Source organism: Canis lupus, chromosome 4 (genome assembly GCF_003254725.2).
Source record: "Canis lupus dingo isolate Sandy chromosome 4, ASM325472v2, whole genome shotgun sequence".
Classification (NCBI taxonomy): Eukaryota; Metazoa; Chordata; class Mammalia; order Carnivora; family Canidae; genus Canis; species Canis lupus.
Genome location: NC_064246.1, coordinates 45711664 through 45726255, shown reverse-complemented (window position 1 = coordinate 45726255; position 14592 = coordinate 45711664). Strand labels below are relative to the sequence as shown.

At 32.0% G+C, this 14592-nt stretch overlaps 1 long non-coding RNA gene across 2 annotated transcripts; it reads left to right on the top strand.

Annotated features, from left to right (window-relative positions):
- The first annotated feature begins 4418 nt into the window (after nt 1-4418).
- On the top strand, nt 4419-13967 carry LOC125754976 (uncharacterized). 2 transcript variants are annotated; one of them, XR_007410247.1, is made up of 3 exons: nt 4419-4525; nt 5697-5808; nt 13824-13967. It is a non-coding gene; the product is annotated as an uncharacterized LOC125754976 (long non-coding RNA). The 2 variants fall into 2 exon arrangements; XR_007410248.1 differs by lacking the exon at nt 13824-13967 and adding an exon at nt 8330-8389.
- Nucleotides 13968-14592: the final 625 nt, after the last annotated feature.

Sequence of the window (14592 nt, the reverse complement as noted above, 5' to 3'; positions counted from 1 at the left end):
TGCAATTATAAATCACAATAATAGTTACATTAAAAAATTAAGAGAACATTGTCTGGAAATGGCATACTCTACAGGAATACTTTCCCCACTCAGTTTCCGAGAAGAGAATCTCCATTAGTTACCATAGAATTATAAGGCATTAAAGACTCAACAAACATGATGCTACCTTATGATATTGCATAATATGAATGACAAGGTTACCTATGCCGTGATTTGGAAAGTAGATTATAACATTATTGGATTTAGGCCAAAATAAGATATCCATTTTGTAGCACTTCTTTTATCTTAGCTAAAAGATGTTCATTTTTCAAAGGAAGTCAGCACTGAAAGATAAAATAACAGTAAAAAAAAGATAAACTAATATTTTGATAACTTTTTAGAGAAAATTAAGGGAATATGAGTAAAAATGTGAAATAGAATTTGTCGGATTGACTGGAAGTGTTTAAAACTTCAACTCTTAATCCTAGGTTTTATTAATGAAGGCAAAATGAAGAGTAAGAGAATATCAGATGTGGCTACTAAATCTAGAATGTTTGTATTTGTTTCCCTTTCTTCCACACAATGAAAATAATACATAGAAGACGGTGTTAAGCCTAGATATAACTAAGCATCATGTTAGAAGTTATAGCTTAGTGCTGTAATACTTTATCTCTTTAGCCATAGAATGCTCATCAGCACAATTGTCCATTGTGGTTTATTGGCTTTTCATGTGATACTTTGTAGTTTTGATCTAAGATTTCAAATGCATAGAAAAGAAGCAACATATCTACCACCATATTGTAAGTACCTGACAATCAAAAACATCTCTGGATAGTTGAAATCAATAAACCATTTTATTTTTGAACTCACGAAAATATGTCTATTTTTCAGGACTCTAAAATTATAAATGTAATAGACAGCATATCACTTTTCTCATGAATTGATATCGAATTCACAATAGGTGAAAAATGATCATCAATTTAAAAATATCAGGGTAGAATGAGTCAAATCCAGCCAATTTTCAAAAATTTAATTTGTGAGGGTTACTGTAAAATTATCTTTGTTTTATCAAACCTGACTTAAATGTGTGCATAAAACAAAAGCTACTTAAAGTTCTTTTATTTCCATCTTCTTTTTTCTTTTATAAATACTGACCTGGGATATATTTTAATGCACTGCTGAAGTGGTGGCCTGAATAAAAAATCATTTTTTCAATTTTAAAATAATCATGTATGGATGACACATACTGAGGTTTATGATCACAATGGGTGACACCAGCAAAAGAACCAATTTTAGAAGAAAATGTAGAGACAAATGTTGGGTCTTAGTAAAATAGGAACCATGTTGATCTTCTCAAGAACATTATTTTGATTATTGTGATAGAACATAAAAAATGAGAGCATAAACATTTTCATGAGATTTTTATTACTTTTGTCAGTCAACGAATACAATTATGTGCATAAAAATGTGCAGAGGCTTAACTGACCAAGGTCCTTGCCTTTAAGGGTGATAAGAAAGAGACAGACCCATGGTTCCAACCAGAGAACAATTGTGAATGTATCTATGTCTCCCTACTCATTTAAAAAGGGAGAGAAGCTATGCATTGATTGGTTAAAATATGAAGCTTGCAGGGAGGCAAGTGATATAGAGAATTATGTTCATAAATTAATCAGAAGTCAAGAGAGAGCTATAGAGAATAGAGAACTATAATGTAGCCTTGAAGAATATGGTGTAGAATGTCTTGAGGAGGGAAAAAAAAAAGTATTTGGAGAAAGGGAATAGCGAGGTAGCATGTATCCAAACATCTAGTAAAATATCAATTCCTATTTCACTATTTTGGAATTGGTTTAACTTGACACAAAATAAAATTTAAAACTCTGTTATCTCAATATTTTGCTCATTTATTATGTATAGACAGGCCACATCAGTTTTTAAAACCACAGTATATTGATTCTGATAGATTTTCAATTCTAAAAGGCTTTTTTGGTGATGAGGAAATTATTTCAATCTGCTGTCCAAAATCAAGACAAAAAATTTCAAATTAGACATGGCAAGCCTAATATTGAGGACATGTATTTCCCCCTTGAACTTAGATATATTCTCAAAGCTATCTGTGCAGAAAATAGGAACAGTATTTATTTTAAAAAGGAAAAAGAGTAAAAATATGTTGAAATAATCAATGGTTGTATAATAATGTAAAGAAATTGGATAGATTTGTCAGCATGTCAGTCAGAAATGAATTACAATTGTGGTAAAGAAATCAAGGTAAAAGGAATTTCTCTGGGGAAAAGTGGCATGCAAAATAAAAGCATTAGTGTGACATACAGTTTACAGAAACTCTCTTTGTGGAGATTAAAGTTTATGTTTGTTGACAGTGCAACAGGAACATGTCACACAATATAGAAATGATCATGTCATAACCACTTCTTAGTTGATGGCTTGATTTTACATGCAGTGTTTGACATTAGATAAAATTCAACATGCATTTCCATCCACTGACATTAGCTGCAGCAAGTGCCTGCATGCATAGATGCAATTATTTAAGAACAAAACATTTTCTGCCATGAGGTATTTTATGCCATGAAACCATAAGGACTAGTACTTTCGCTCATACACTAGAATGACTAGGGAAAATGAACAGAAATTGAATTATTTATATTTTATTTTACAGACATCATTTATATCCATCTATGGAGCCTTGACATGGGCTTCATAGATTCTCAGAAAATTGAGACCTCCTGGCAAAATTAATAATTACATTAGTAATAATAGAATTAGTGGGAGTGATTATTATAATGTGCATTTATTTGGTGCTTATTTTGTGAAGAACGTTTTTTGTGTTACCTCCTTTAATTCTCATAACATTTACAGTTAGTAGTATGTCAATAATCTTTAAGAGGAAATGAAACGTAGAAAGGCTAGCTATACAAATGAATCAATACCCAGTGAGCAACAGATAAGAAAGAGAAGAGAGGCCCAAGTCATTGTGTACCAAAGATGTCACAAGTTAAGGTGTGATTCAGTTAGTCATTGCAACTTTAAGTCATTTCCCTTGGGTAGTGAGCTGTGTTTTACAAAGTTTGCAGAAAGAAATAATAAACTATCTAATGAGAGTCTTGATTTTAATCATTATAGCAATGCAGATTATTCTTTCGTGTATCTTTCTCTTGGGCTCTAGTTTCCTAATCATGTACATTAATACTAATGGAAATATAAGGGGTGCAGTTTTGATGAATATTAGGAAGTAGTAAAGTGTTTTACTATTCCACTCTCTTTGTATATTTTAAATTATATCACCATGCTTACCTTTCCAATATATATACTGCCATTTGCAGGAATATTTACAAACCTCAAGTGTTTGGGTAGTGGTATATTGGCAAAAGTTTGACAATTGGCTCTTCAGAAAAAAAAAAGTATGCATAGGTATGCATACATAAGTTTATTATAAGTTTTATAATGTACAGGACCCAATTTACAAAAAAAATATTGTAAATTCCACATGGTAAATTGATTCTTGAAAAATTTTTCCTTGATTTCTGCCAAACTCTTACATATCTAACTAATGGTTGCAATTAATTGATTAATGTAGTAGTTCTTTAATATTGGCTTTTATTCTTACTTTAATGAGTAAAATAGAAAACATGTATTTTGGAATTTCACTCAGTCATCAATGACTTGGCAATTTCTTTGCAGAATTGAATATTAGTTTTCAAATACCAAGAGAATATTTCCTCAGGTTTTGTGCTATTAACAATGTAATAGCTACAGATGTAACACTCTGAAATTTGTCTGCATTATTAACATTTTATAATTACTTTCTTAAGTCTAGACTAGGGGTCAGCCAAACAATAACCAAAAGGGTAAACCTGGCCCACTTCCTATTTTTGTAAATAAAGTTTGATTGGAATACTACCAAACCTAGTTGTTTATGTACCACTTATATCTGCTTTTATAGTGTATCAGCAGAGTTAAGTAGTTGTTACAAAAGTGTATATTATACAAAGCCTAAAATATTTACTGGCTAGCCCTATAGAGAAAACATTTACAGTCAAGAAATGGTAAATCAAGCCCTGATTTGTAGTGTTTGCCAATTTATTGTAACGTTTGCTATAGAATAAATATGTACACTTAAGCTCAATAACATAATAGTAAAATGTAGCAGTTAGGAAGTTGTGGATTGAATTGTTTTCCTAAAGAAAGATAATGTTAAAGTTGTAAAATTCCTGGTACTTATGAATATAACCTTATTTGGAAATAGGGTTTTTGCAATTTAAGATGAGGCCATACTGAGTTAGGGTGAGCCCTAAAAGCCAATGATCGATATTCTTATAAAGAAGGACAAATACGAAAACATAGAAGAGACACAGGGAAGAAGGCCATGTGAAGACAGAGGCAAAGAATAGTTATGATGTCACAAACCAAGGAACATAAAAGGTTACCAATGACCACCAGAAGTTAGAAAAAGTGAGGAAGAATTCTTTCCCTGAACCTTCAGAGTGAGCATGAAAAGAACTTGGCTTTTGACTTCTAGCCTCCAGAAATTGTGGTAACTTTGTGGTCATTTGTTATGGCAAGCCTCAGAAATTAGTACAAAACTATTGAATTTTGAGTATTTATTACCTTTGTTTTACACAGAATCAATTTCATTTTAGGTTTATATAACTTAACTTTTAATGATGTCTTTGTTTAACAAAAATTTCACAAAATTTCTAAAAATTTCACAAAATCGAGAGCTAGCTTGGTCTTGTTTCAGTACATCACTCTTTTTTAAAAACTTTTTAACATATAATAGTGATAAGATTATATCTGTCTGTGAAGGAAAGAATAAATTCAGAGCCCAGGTTTGTATCCAGCCTTCCATGTTTCCAGAATGCCAATTTTGTAAAAGTGGGACATAGCAGCAAGAGATTTTAGGATACAAAAGTGTTGAATCTTGCTGTCGAAACTTTAACTTTTGGATCTGATTTGCCTGAAAGGAACTTAAGAGAAAACTCATGTTCTGGGCCCAAGGGTTGAGGTTTGATTTTAAATTCCACCTGATAGTGTTGCCTCAACTTCTGATATCTGCCCTATTTCAGTCAAGACTGGCTTAGGTACTATATTGGACCGAACCACAGGTGTGAATATCAGTTGGCTCCGTCTTGCACTGCAAAATGGAGAAGCAAAAGAAATAAAAGTTTAGAAATTTAGAAATTCCTCATATGAATTATTCTTTGCCTAATTATCTTATGTATTTCCAAAGCACGTTTTCCCCAAATTTGGGCTTAGTAGCATGTGTCTTTGTGGCCCATATCTCATATATCTATATGTAAACACTTAATTTTAGTAGTACTTTGTGTTGTAACTATTGCCTCCCCTGCCAAAGGAATTCACATTCTGTCTCATTATATTAAGCCTGAAGAGTGAACTGTTAAACATTTTGCAATGGGAAGATATGTTTACTAATAGAATCATGTTAACCATAAAAATGCATTAGATATGAAGGTCAGTTGAGTAAAAATAAAAGTTCTTTATTATTAATTAAACAAAGGACACAAGACCTTCCTCTCACCTCTGTATCCTTTTCCATGCAGTGGTGAGAGAAGTTGGTATTTGCTGACACCTGCATTTGCCTGACAGATTTCTGGTTTCCTTCTTACTCCATAAGGTCAAGAGCACTATTTTAGATTCTGCCAGTAACCATGAGGGATTCTAATCTATAGGTTATCTCTTTACAGGAAAATCATTTGGTATACTAAGTAATTGGACACTTGTCCTTGCTCTCCATTTCCCTGTTTAACCAACAATATTATGAGTTCACTGTCATCATCTCCCAGATTGTTCTCCCAGGTTAGTTTGGACATTTAATGAAACACCCTCGGTTGCATAATTATTGTCTATAACATAGAGTCTGCACTGTCTTCATAATGAGAGATGCCTGTCTTGTAGTGCATATTGGATGTTGCTCTTCTGGTTGCTCAGTGATAGCAATGTTATAGTCCTAGATACCAGGCCCAAGTTAGTCAGAAATATTTGATGTGAAATTATATCATCTGTAAAATTGTGATGCACAAAATGAAAATGCTCTATCTCATGGGGTGAATAAAAGTATATCCCTAACACATAACATTTGACTTTTTTATGTTGACTTGAATTAATAAGAAATTAATAAGAAAAGTGCTAAATTACTCTGCCTCCAAGTTGTACAGCCAAAGCCCTGTTATGGAAAATGAAGCTGAGAGAGGCATCTTTTTCAGAACTGTTAACTGGTAATGTCACAGACTATTTCAAAAGTTGTTGAATAAACTGATTAGGGAAAAGTCTGTTTGAGCATTTTTTTCTATCTTTTAACCAAACTAGGAATAAAAGCAATAGTATTTTTATATCATGGGTATTTTGTGGTTATTTTGTTTTGTACAAACTGAAATTTAATAATGGCATTTATGTGAGAGCATTAAATTAGTTTCCATAGTTTAATTTCCATTAATTTTAGGACCTGTAGGAATAAATAAATGGGAAATTATGTACAGACATAAACACATACATACAGGCCCATACCCATTTTCACCCTTGCTCTAAAGATATATTTAATCAACTCTGTCAAACCTATATTCTTGCTTATGTTTGAAGCGCATTATCCATTTAATGTGTGGGTCATGACTTGTAGTCCGTTTCCCTTGTGTTCTCCATGTGGGAGGAGCTTGGAGGAAGGAAAGTGGCCACTTAATGAAGCTTATTCTCGTGTTCTTTGACATGATATGTTCCCCTTTTGAAAAACAACCATTGCTTCAGTGTGGAATAAAGAGTTTTAGAAAATAATATTTAAATTTCAGTAGGTTGGATATTAAAATATTCAAGACTCTTCAGGTCTAGGTTCAAATTAGATTCTTGTAAAGTAGTATGGTACTCCTAGGAGCTTATCCAAGAGAAATGAAAACACATGTCACCAAAAGTCTTGTACAAGGATAGTCATAGCAGCAAAACCCGGAAACAATCTTTCTGTCTATTGTCTAACTATATTATTTTTATATAATGAACTACTTCTGGAAATAAAAAAGGAATAAACTATATTGATTAATTTTAGAAACATTATGTGAAAAAATTCATACCTAAAATACTATGTATTCTATGCTTCCATAACTATAAAGTTATAAAGTAGGCAAAGCAAATCTATGATAATAGAAATCAGAAGAGTGGTTGCTTCCATCAAATTATTTGGTTTTTGCTATTGTAGGAGTTTCTTATATATTTTGCATATTAAAATTTCAAATACATCTCTTAGTAGATCTTTGGTTTGCAGATATTGTCTCCCATTCCATAGGTTGCCTTTTTGTTCTGTCGATTGTTCCCTCTCCTATGCAAGAGCTGTTTATTTTGATGTAGCCCGACTTGTCTATGTTTGCTTTTGTTGCCTGTGCTTTTGGTGTCATATCCAAGAAATCATTATAAAGACTAATGCCAAGAAAAATTTCTCTTATTTTTACTTTGAAGAATTTTACAGTTTCAGGTCATACATTTAGATCTTTCATTCATTTTGAGTTGATTTTTGAGTATGGTGTAAAGTAGGGGTGCAGTTTCATTTTTTTGTATGTGGATATCCAGTTTTCCTATACATTTGTTGAAGAGACTACCATTTCTCCATTCTGTGTTCTTGGCACTTTTGTCACAAATCAGTTCATCATATATGTGTTGGATTGTGTCTGAGCTCTCTATTCTGTTCTTTTGGTCTATATGTTTATCTTTATCCAATTACCATACTATTTTAATTACTGCAGCTTCATAATATATTTTGAATCAGGAAGTGTGATGCTTTACTCTTCTTTCTCAAGGTTACTTTGGTTATTCTGGATCTTTTGTGGTTACACATCAATTTTAGGATTTTTAAAATTTATGTACATTATGCCATTGAGATTTTGATGTGGTTAGCATTGAATCTGTAGGTTGCTTTGGATAGTATGGGCATTTTGACAATATTAATTCTTCCAATCTCTGAACATGGGATGTCTTTACATTTATTTGTGTCTTCATTCTTTTGTTGTCTTATAGTTTTCAGTGTACAAGTGTTTCACCTCAGTTGTTTATTAATAAGTATTTTATTCTTTTTTGTGCTATCATAAAAGAGCTTATTTTCTTAATTTTCTCTTCAGATAATTCATTGTTAATGTTAGAAATGCAAGTGAATATTGATTTTGTATCCTGTACTTTTATTGAATTTGTTAATTTTAATAGTTTTCTTTTGTGAAAGTTTTAATTTTTCTATATATAGAATCATGTTATCTTAAAAGAAAAGTAATGTTACTACTTCCTTCTTTATTTGATTTCCTTTTATTTCTTTTATTTTTTTAATTTTTTTTTTGCTTAACTGCCCTAGATAGGCAAAGGATTTGACATTTCTCCAAAGAAGACATACAAGTGTCAACAGGTATATAAAAGATGCTCAGCATTATTAATAATCATGGAAATACAAATATAAATTATAATGATAGCCATATTAACAGTTGTGAAGTGGTATATCATTATAAAAAATAGAGAAGTGTTGGCAAAAATGTGTAGACGTACATTCTGTACACTTGCATAGTCTTGATGGGAATATAAATTAGTATAACACCTATGAAAAACAATGTAAAGATTCATTAAAAATTAAAAATAAAACTTTATCATATTATCTAGAAATCTCACTTCTGGACATATATCCAAATAAATTGAAATCAGAATCTTGAAGAGATATCTGTACTATCATATACACTGCAACTTTAGATATAAAAACAACTGAAATGTTCATCCATAGATGAATGGATAAAGAAAGTGTAGTACTACATAAAATGCAATGTTAGTCAGCCTTAAAAAAGAAGGAAATCCTGCCATCTGTGACAATATGGATGAACCTGGATGACATTATGCCATGTAAAATAAGACTGTCACAGAAGGACAAATATTACATGTACCTAAAGTAACCAAACTCATTGAAGCAGAGAATATAGTGGTGGTTGCCAGGGGCTAGACAATGGGTGAAGAGGACAGTGTTCAATAGCTATAAAGTTTCAGTTATAAGTAAGATAACTTTCTTATCTCTAGTAAGTTCTAGCGATCTGCTATACAGCATGGTGCCTATAGCTAACAATATGGTATTTTGCACTTCAAAATTTGTTGAGAGAGTAGAACTTATGTTATATGTTTCTTATTACAAAGCAAAACAAAGGGACACAAGGAAACTTTGGGAAGTGTTAGATATGTCTATTACTTGATAGGGGTGATGGTATCATGGGTGCTTGCATAAGTTCAAACTCATCAAATTGTGTACATTAAGTATGTATGGTTCTTTGTATCAGTTTTAAATCAGTAAAATGTAAAAAAGAATTAAATAAAGAAAAAGAGTAGTTGCTTTGAGTAAGTGGAGGAGACTGGCTGGGAAGAGGCATAAGGGATCTTACTAGGATGATACGAATGCTGTATATCTTGAAGGTGGCATGTAGGTTACTGAGTGTACATATTTGTTAAAACTGATTGAGCTGTGTTCTTCAGACTTATGCACTTACACTGTGTAAATTATACCTCAATAAAAAATAACCAGGTGCTTTGGACAAAATATTGACTTATTAATAGCTACTTTCTATTCATCATGACTTGTCTTCTAATTCTCTGAATTTTTCACAGCACAATCTCATCTACTATATCATTTTATTCCATGGTTAAGAAATCATGGATATTATCTCTGTATTTATAAAAGAAACTATCTTTGAGGAGCCAGAGATGATTGCTCATATCATAAATTTCTAGCAGAACTAGAGATTAAATTATGATTCCTAGGTCTCTGATTTACACTTTAATCTAGACTGAATCTGCTAAAATGTATATACCTCAGGTATAAGTAAATGATAGGAATATAAGGAAGTGCTTTTTCTGTCTGACTCAACCCACAGCTCCTAGTTAAAACCTTGAAAACAAATGCAGCAGTGTCATAAAAGCTTGATTTAATTTATAGTCTGCTCAAGATGTGTACATTAATTTAATGACTGAAGAAGTTTTATTGAGTAAAAAGTATGCAAAATCTCTCTAAGCTAAGCTATTGAATGATCCCAGAAACAAAGTTAAGTGGATTAGTGGTGACTAACAATTTATTTTGTGCCTTTTGTGGGGAATATCATTCTTTTTCATTACTTGATTCAAAATCCTATATATGTATAATTTCTATGCATTTTTAAAGTTTGGGTTTATATTTAAAATCTAAATGTAGAGTATTCCCTGAGTTGAGATGTAACTTAAGAAATATGTACAGGAGCTGTCCAAGGTATACTCAAATAAAAATCTTGAATATGTATTCTGATGCACAGAGAAAGTTTATAAATGGCTATTCCTGCAACATAATAAATATAATACTTCTCCACAAAGATGAAGATATATAAATGCTGTTGGCTTTCTTCATACAAGAAGTCAACTCTAGTATGTTGATCAAAACTGTTAGGTCAAAAAATTTAAAGGAAAATATAGACTTACATTTCACTAGCTATTTGTTCTGTATGTCATAGTTTAAATAGAATCTAAAAGAGCCACTTGATGGTTGAAATGTGTTGACTACAAACCATTTAACTCATTGTTTTGTGTCAATTTGACATTTTTTACTTTTAATGTGTTGAGTATTCCATGTGAATTAGGAAGTCTGCTAAGTACTTTACATGTACTGTGCCACTAACTTACAAATGCCCATAAGTTTAATATAAGTATTGTTCCAATGATTCACATAAGAATATTGAGTCTTTAAAAAGTTGCCAGTTAGTGCAAGTTAAACAGATGGTAAGCCGAAGGACCAGGTTTTATATCTAAGCAGTTTGATCTCAGAGCATTTATCCTGAAATATTATTTTATAGTATTCCTGAGCAGAAATGTTATACATACATAGAAAAATGGGAGGTATTTCCTGGGAGAATCTCTTTCCATCACTCCTTTTTAAAAAGGAGAAGAAATCAAAAGTTATCATACTTCACTCTGACTCCTAAAATACCATGAGCCCTGTTTCTGGTTGGAATTTGTTTCAGCACATGTTTGTAATAAGAGACACAAACTTAAATGCTGGCCTGGTCTTGGTAAGTAGCTAATAGAAGTAAAGCAGGCCAGGGCTCATATATGAAGAGATACTGCTATGGATATGTAGCCATGCACATGCTGTGTTAATCCCCTTAGTCACTTTTGTTAATCACAGGCTAGCAGAAACTATTCAAAATGGATGATATATTAATATTGAGCATCTTTTCATGTTTGTTGACCATCTGTATATCTTCTTTGGAGAAAAATGTCTCTTCAGATTCTCTGATTGGATTGTTTGTTTTTTGGTGTTGAGTTGCATAAATTCTCTATATATTTGGATATTAATCCCTCATCAGATATATCATTTGCAAATATCTTCTGCCTTGCAGTAGGTACCTTGTCATTTTGTCCATGGTTTCTTTCACTGTGCAAACGCTTTTTATTTTGATGTAGCCCCAATACTTTATTTTTGCTTTTGTTTCCCTTGCCTTAGGAAAAATATCTAGAAAAATGTTTCTGTGGCCAGTGTCAGAGGGATTATTGCCTATGTTTTCTTCTAGGAGTCTCATGGTTTCAGATTTCACATTTAATCTGTAATCTATTTTGAGCTTATTTTTGTGGATAGTGTAAGAAAGTGGTTCAGTTTCACTCTTTCGCATGTAGCTGTCCAGGTTTCCAAGCACGATTTGTTGAAAAGACTTTTTCCCCATTGTATTGTTGAAGATTAATGACTTCCTCATTGTTGAAGAGTAATTGACTCTATAAGTGTAAGCTTATTTCTGGGTTCTGTTTTCTGTTCCATTAATTTATGTGTCTATTTTTGTACCAGTACCAAACTGTTTTTATTAGAACCGTTTTGTAGTATATCTTGAAGTCTGGGGTGGTGATACTTCTAGCTCTGTTCTTTCTCAAGATTGCTTTGACTCTTCAGGGTCTTTCATGGTTCCATACAAATTTTAGTTTTATCTGCTCTAATTCTGTGAAAAATGCTGTTGCTATTTTGATATAAACTGCATTAAATCTGTAAATTGCTTTGGGTAGTATGAATATTTTAATAATATTTCTTCCGGTCCATGAGCATGAAATATCTTTCAGTTTGTCTGTATTGTCTTTAATTTCTTGCATCAGTGTTTTACAGTTTTCAGAGTGCAGGTCTTTCACGTCCATGGTTACAAATACTCTGAGGTATTTTATTATTTTGGTCTAATTGTAAATGGGATTATTTTCTTAATTTATATTTTTGCTACTTCATTATTAGTGTATAGAAATGAATATATTTCTATATTAATTTTGTGTCATGTGACTTTATTAAATTGATTTATCAGTTACAGTTTTTTTATGGAATCTGTACCACAATAACACCTTATACTTGTCAGAATAGTGGGAATCAAAAAGACAAAACATAATAAGTGTTAACAAGGATGTGGAGGATAGAGAACCCTTGTGAACTGTTGGTGGAAATTTAATTTGGTGCAGCCACTGCAGAAAGCAGTATCTACATTCCTCAAACAGTTAAAAATAGAAATACTATATGATCCAATAATACTAATGTGTATTTACCCAAACAAAACAAAAACAAAAAAAAAGAAAAAGGAAAACAAAAACAAAACAAAAGAAAACAAAACACTAATTCAAAAAGATATATACACACCTGCATTTATTGCAACATTATTTACAATCGTAAAAATATGGAAATAGCTTAAGGGTTCATTAATAGATGAATGGATAAAAATGTGTGAGATATATATATGTTATATATATACTGCACATATATATGTATGAATATTATTGAGTTATAAAAGAAAAATGAGACTTTGCCATTTGCAACAACACAAATAGAGAACATAATGCTAAGTGAAATAAGTCAGAGAAAGACAAATGCCATGTAATTTCACTCACATTTGGAATTTAAGAAACAAAACAGACAAACAAAGAGACACAAAGCAGACTCTTAAATACAGAGAAAAAAACTGGTGGTTGCCAGAGGGGAGGTGGATAGAGATATGGGTGAAATAGATAAAGGGGATTAAGAGTTATGAACAAGTTATAAAATAAAAAGTTATGGAGATGAAAAGTACAATATAGGGAGTATAGTCAATAAGATTGTAACAATGTTGTTTGGTGAAATATGGGAACTGTATTTACCTTGGTGAGCACTGAGTAATGTACAGAATTGTTGAATCATTATGTTGTATACCTTAAACTAATATAACAGAGCATCCTAATCATACTTCAGTTAAAAAAATGAAGTAAGCATCCTAATCATACTTCAGTTAAAAAAAATGAAGTAAAGGAACTATTAATAGGCTTACATAGAGAAAATTCCAAACTTCATAAGTCATGAATAAATAGTATCCAAAAAAAAAAACAAAAACAGAAGAATGGTTTGGCAAGCTTCTCAGAAGATTAAGGAGGAATAAACTTTTCTAGAAGCCCCAGAAACTACCTCCTTAGATCTCATTAGCCCATATTTGGTCACATATCCTTGAAGAAACACATTTCTGGCAAAATTGTGAGGGAGTCACTTTTCCTGGAGTCATAGCAGTTATGTGCAGTAGTGTAACTGAACCAATAAAGTTCAATCAGGAAAGAGAGAGGGGTATGTAGATCCACTGTCTCCTACACCCTTGCTTAGGTCCAGCCAATTATTATTGGGACTCAGGGGTCAGGTCTTTTGGTTTTCTTTTTCAGGAAAAACTGGAAATTTTAATATTTATGAGAATGACTTCTGTATTTTAAAATAATGTACAAAGAAAGAAGCATCTTCAGATAAGGTATACCCTAAAGGCTACAGTGACATCTGCTCTAGGTTGTGTTCTAAAATTTGGTGGTATTAACCCTAGATTGCTGAGAACCAGAAAACTATGAAGAGGCATTGTTTTATAAAGCATATTTAATTCATGAGATTGCCAAGGGAGGGATTCTCATGAAGCCAGAAATAGAACTGAACTAATACCTGGAGGAAATGACCAGAACGACTAGAAGGAATGAGGTAACTTGGGGAAAACTGACAATATCAACTTTTTTTTATATGATGCTTTTAAGTAAGCTATTTCCCCCCACTTGCTAGCATCATTCTGAATTTAACATAAATCCATAAAGTTCTGTAGAAACTGAAATCAATTCTTATGTCATTAGTCATTATCCCAAGTCAGTTTAACAATCCACAGTTCCAATGACCCATATGATCACTACTGGTCTTATTACCTCCTTCTATCATTTACTGAGCTCTTACTATCTGCCAGGCACTGCCCTAAGTTTAACACATATTAACTCATAAATCTTGTGAGAAGATCATTTTTCTCATTTTACAGATGACAGCACATAAGTTCAGAGAAGTCAAATGACTTTCTAAGGTCAGAGGCCTGGGAAATAATAGAGCCAGAATTTAGTTCCAAATCTGTTGGACTTCAAAACATGGATATTTTATTACAAAGCTATTCTGCTTTTCCTGCCCTTATCCATACAGAAACCATCATGTAGTAAATGAGCATGATCCCACCATACTCTTTGAGATGAACTCATGGTATTAGCATAACATTAAATCCAACTTCTGGGGAAATAAATATTGATAGCTAGATAAACCACATTAATTTTTACTTAGATGTATAC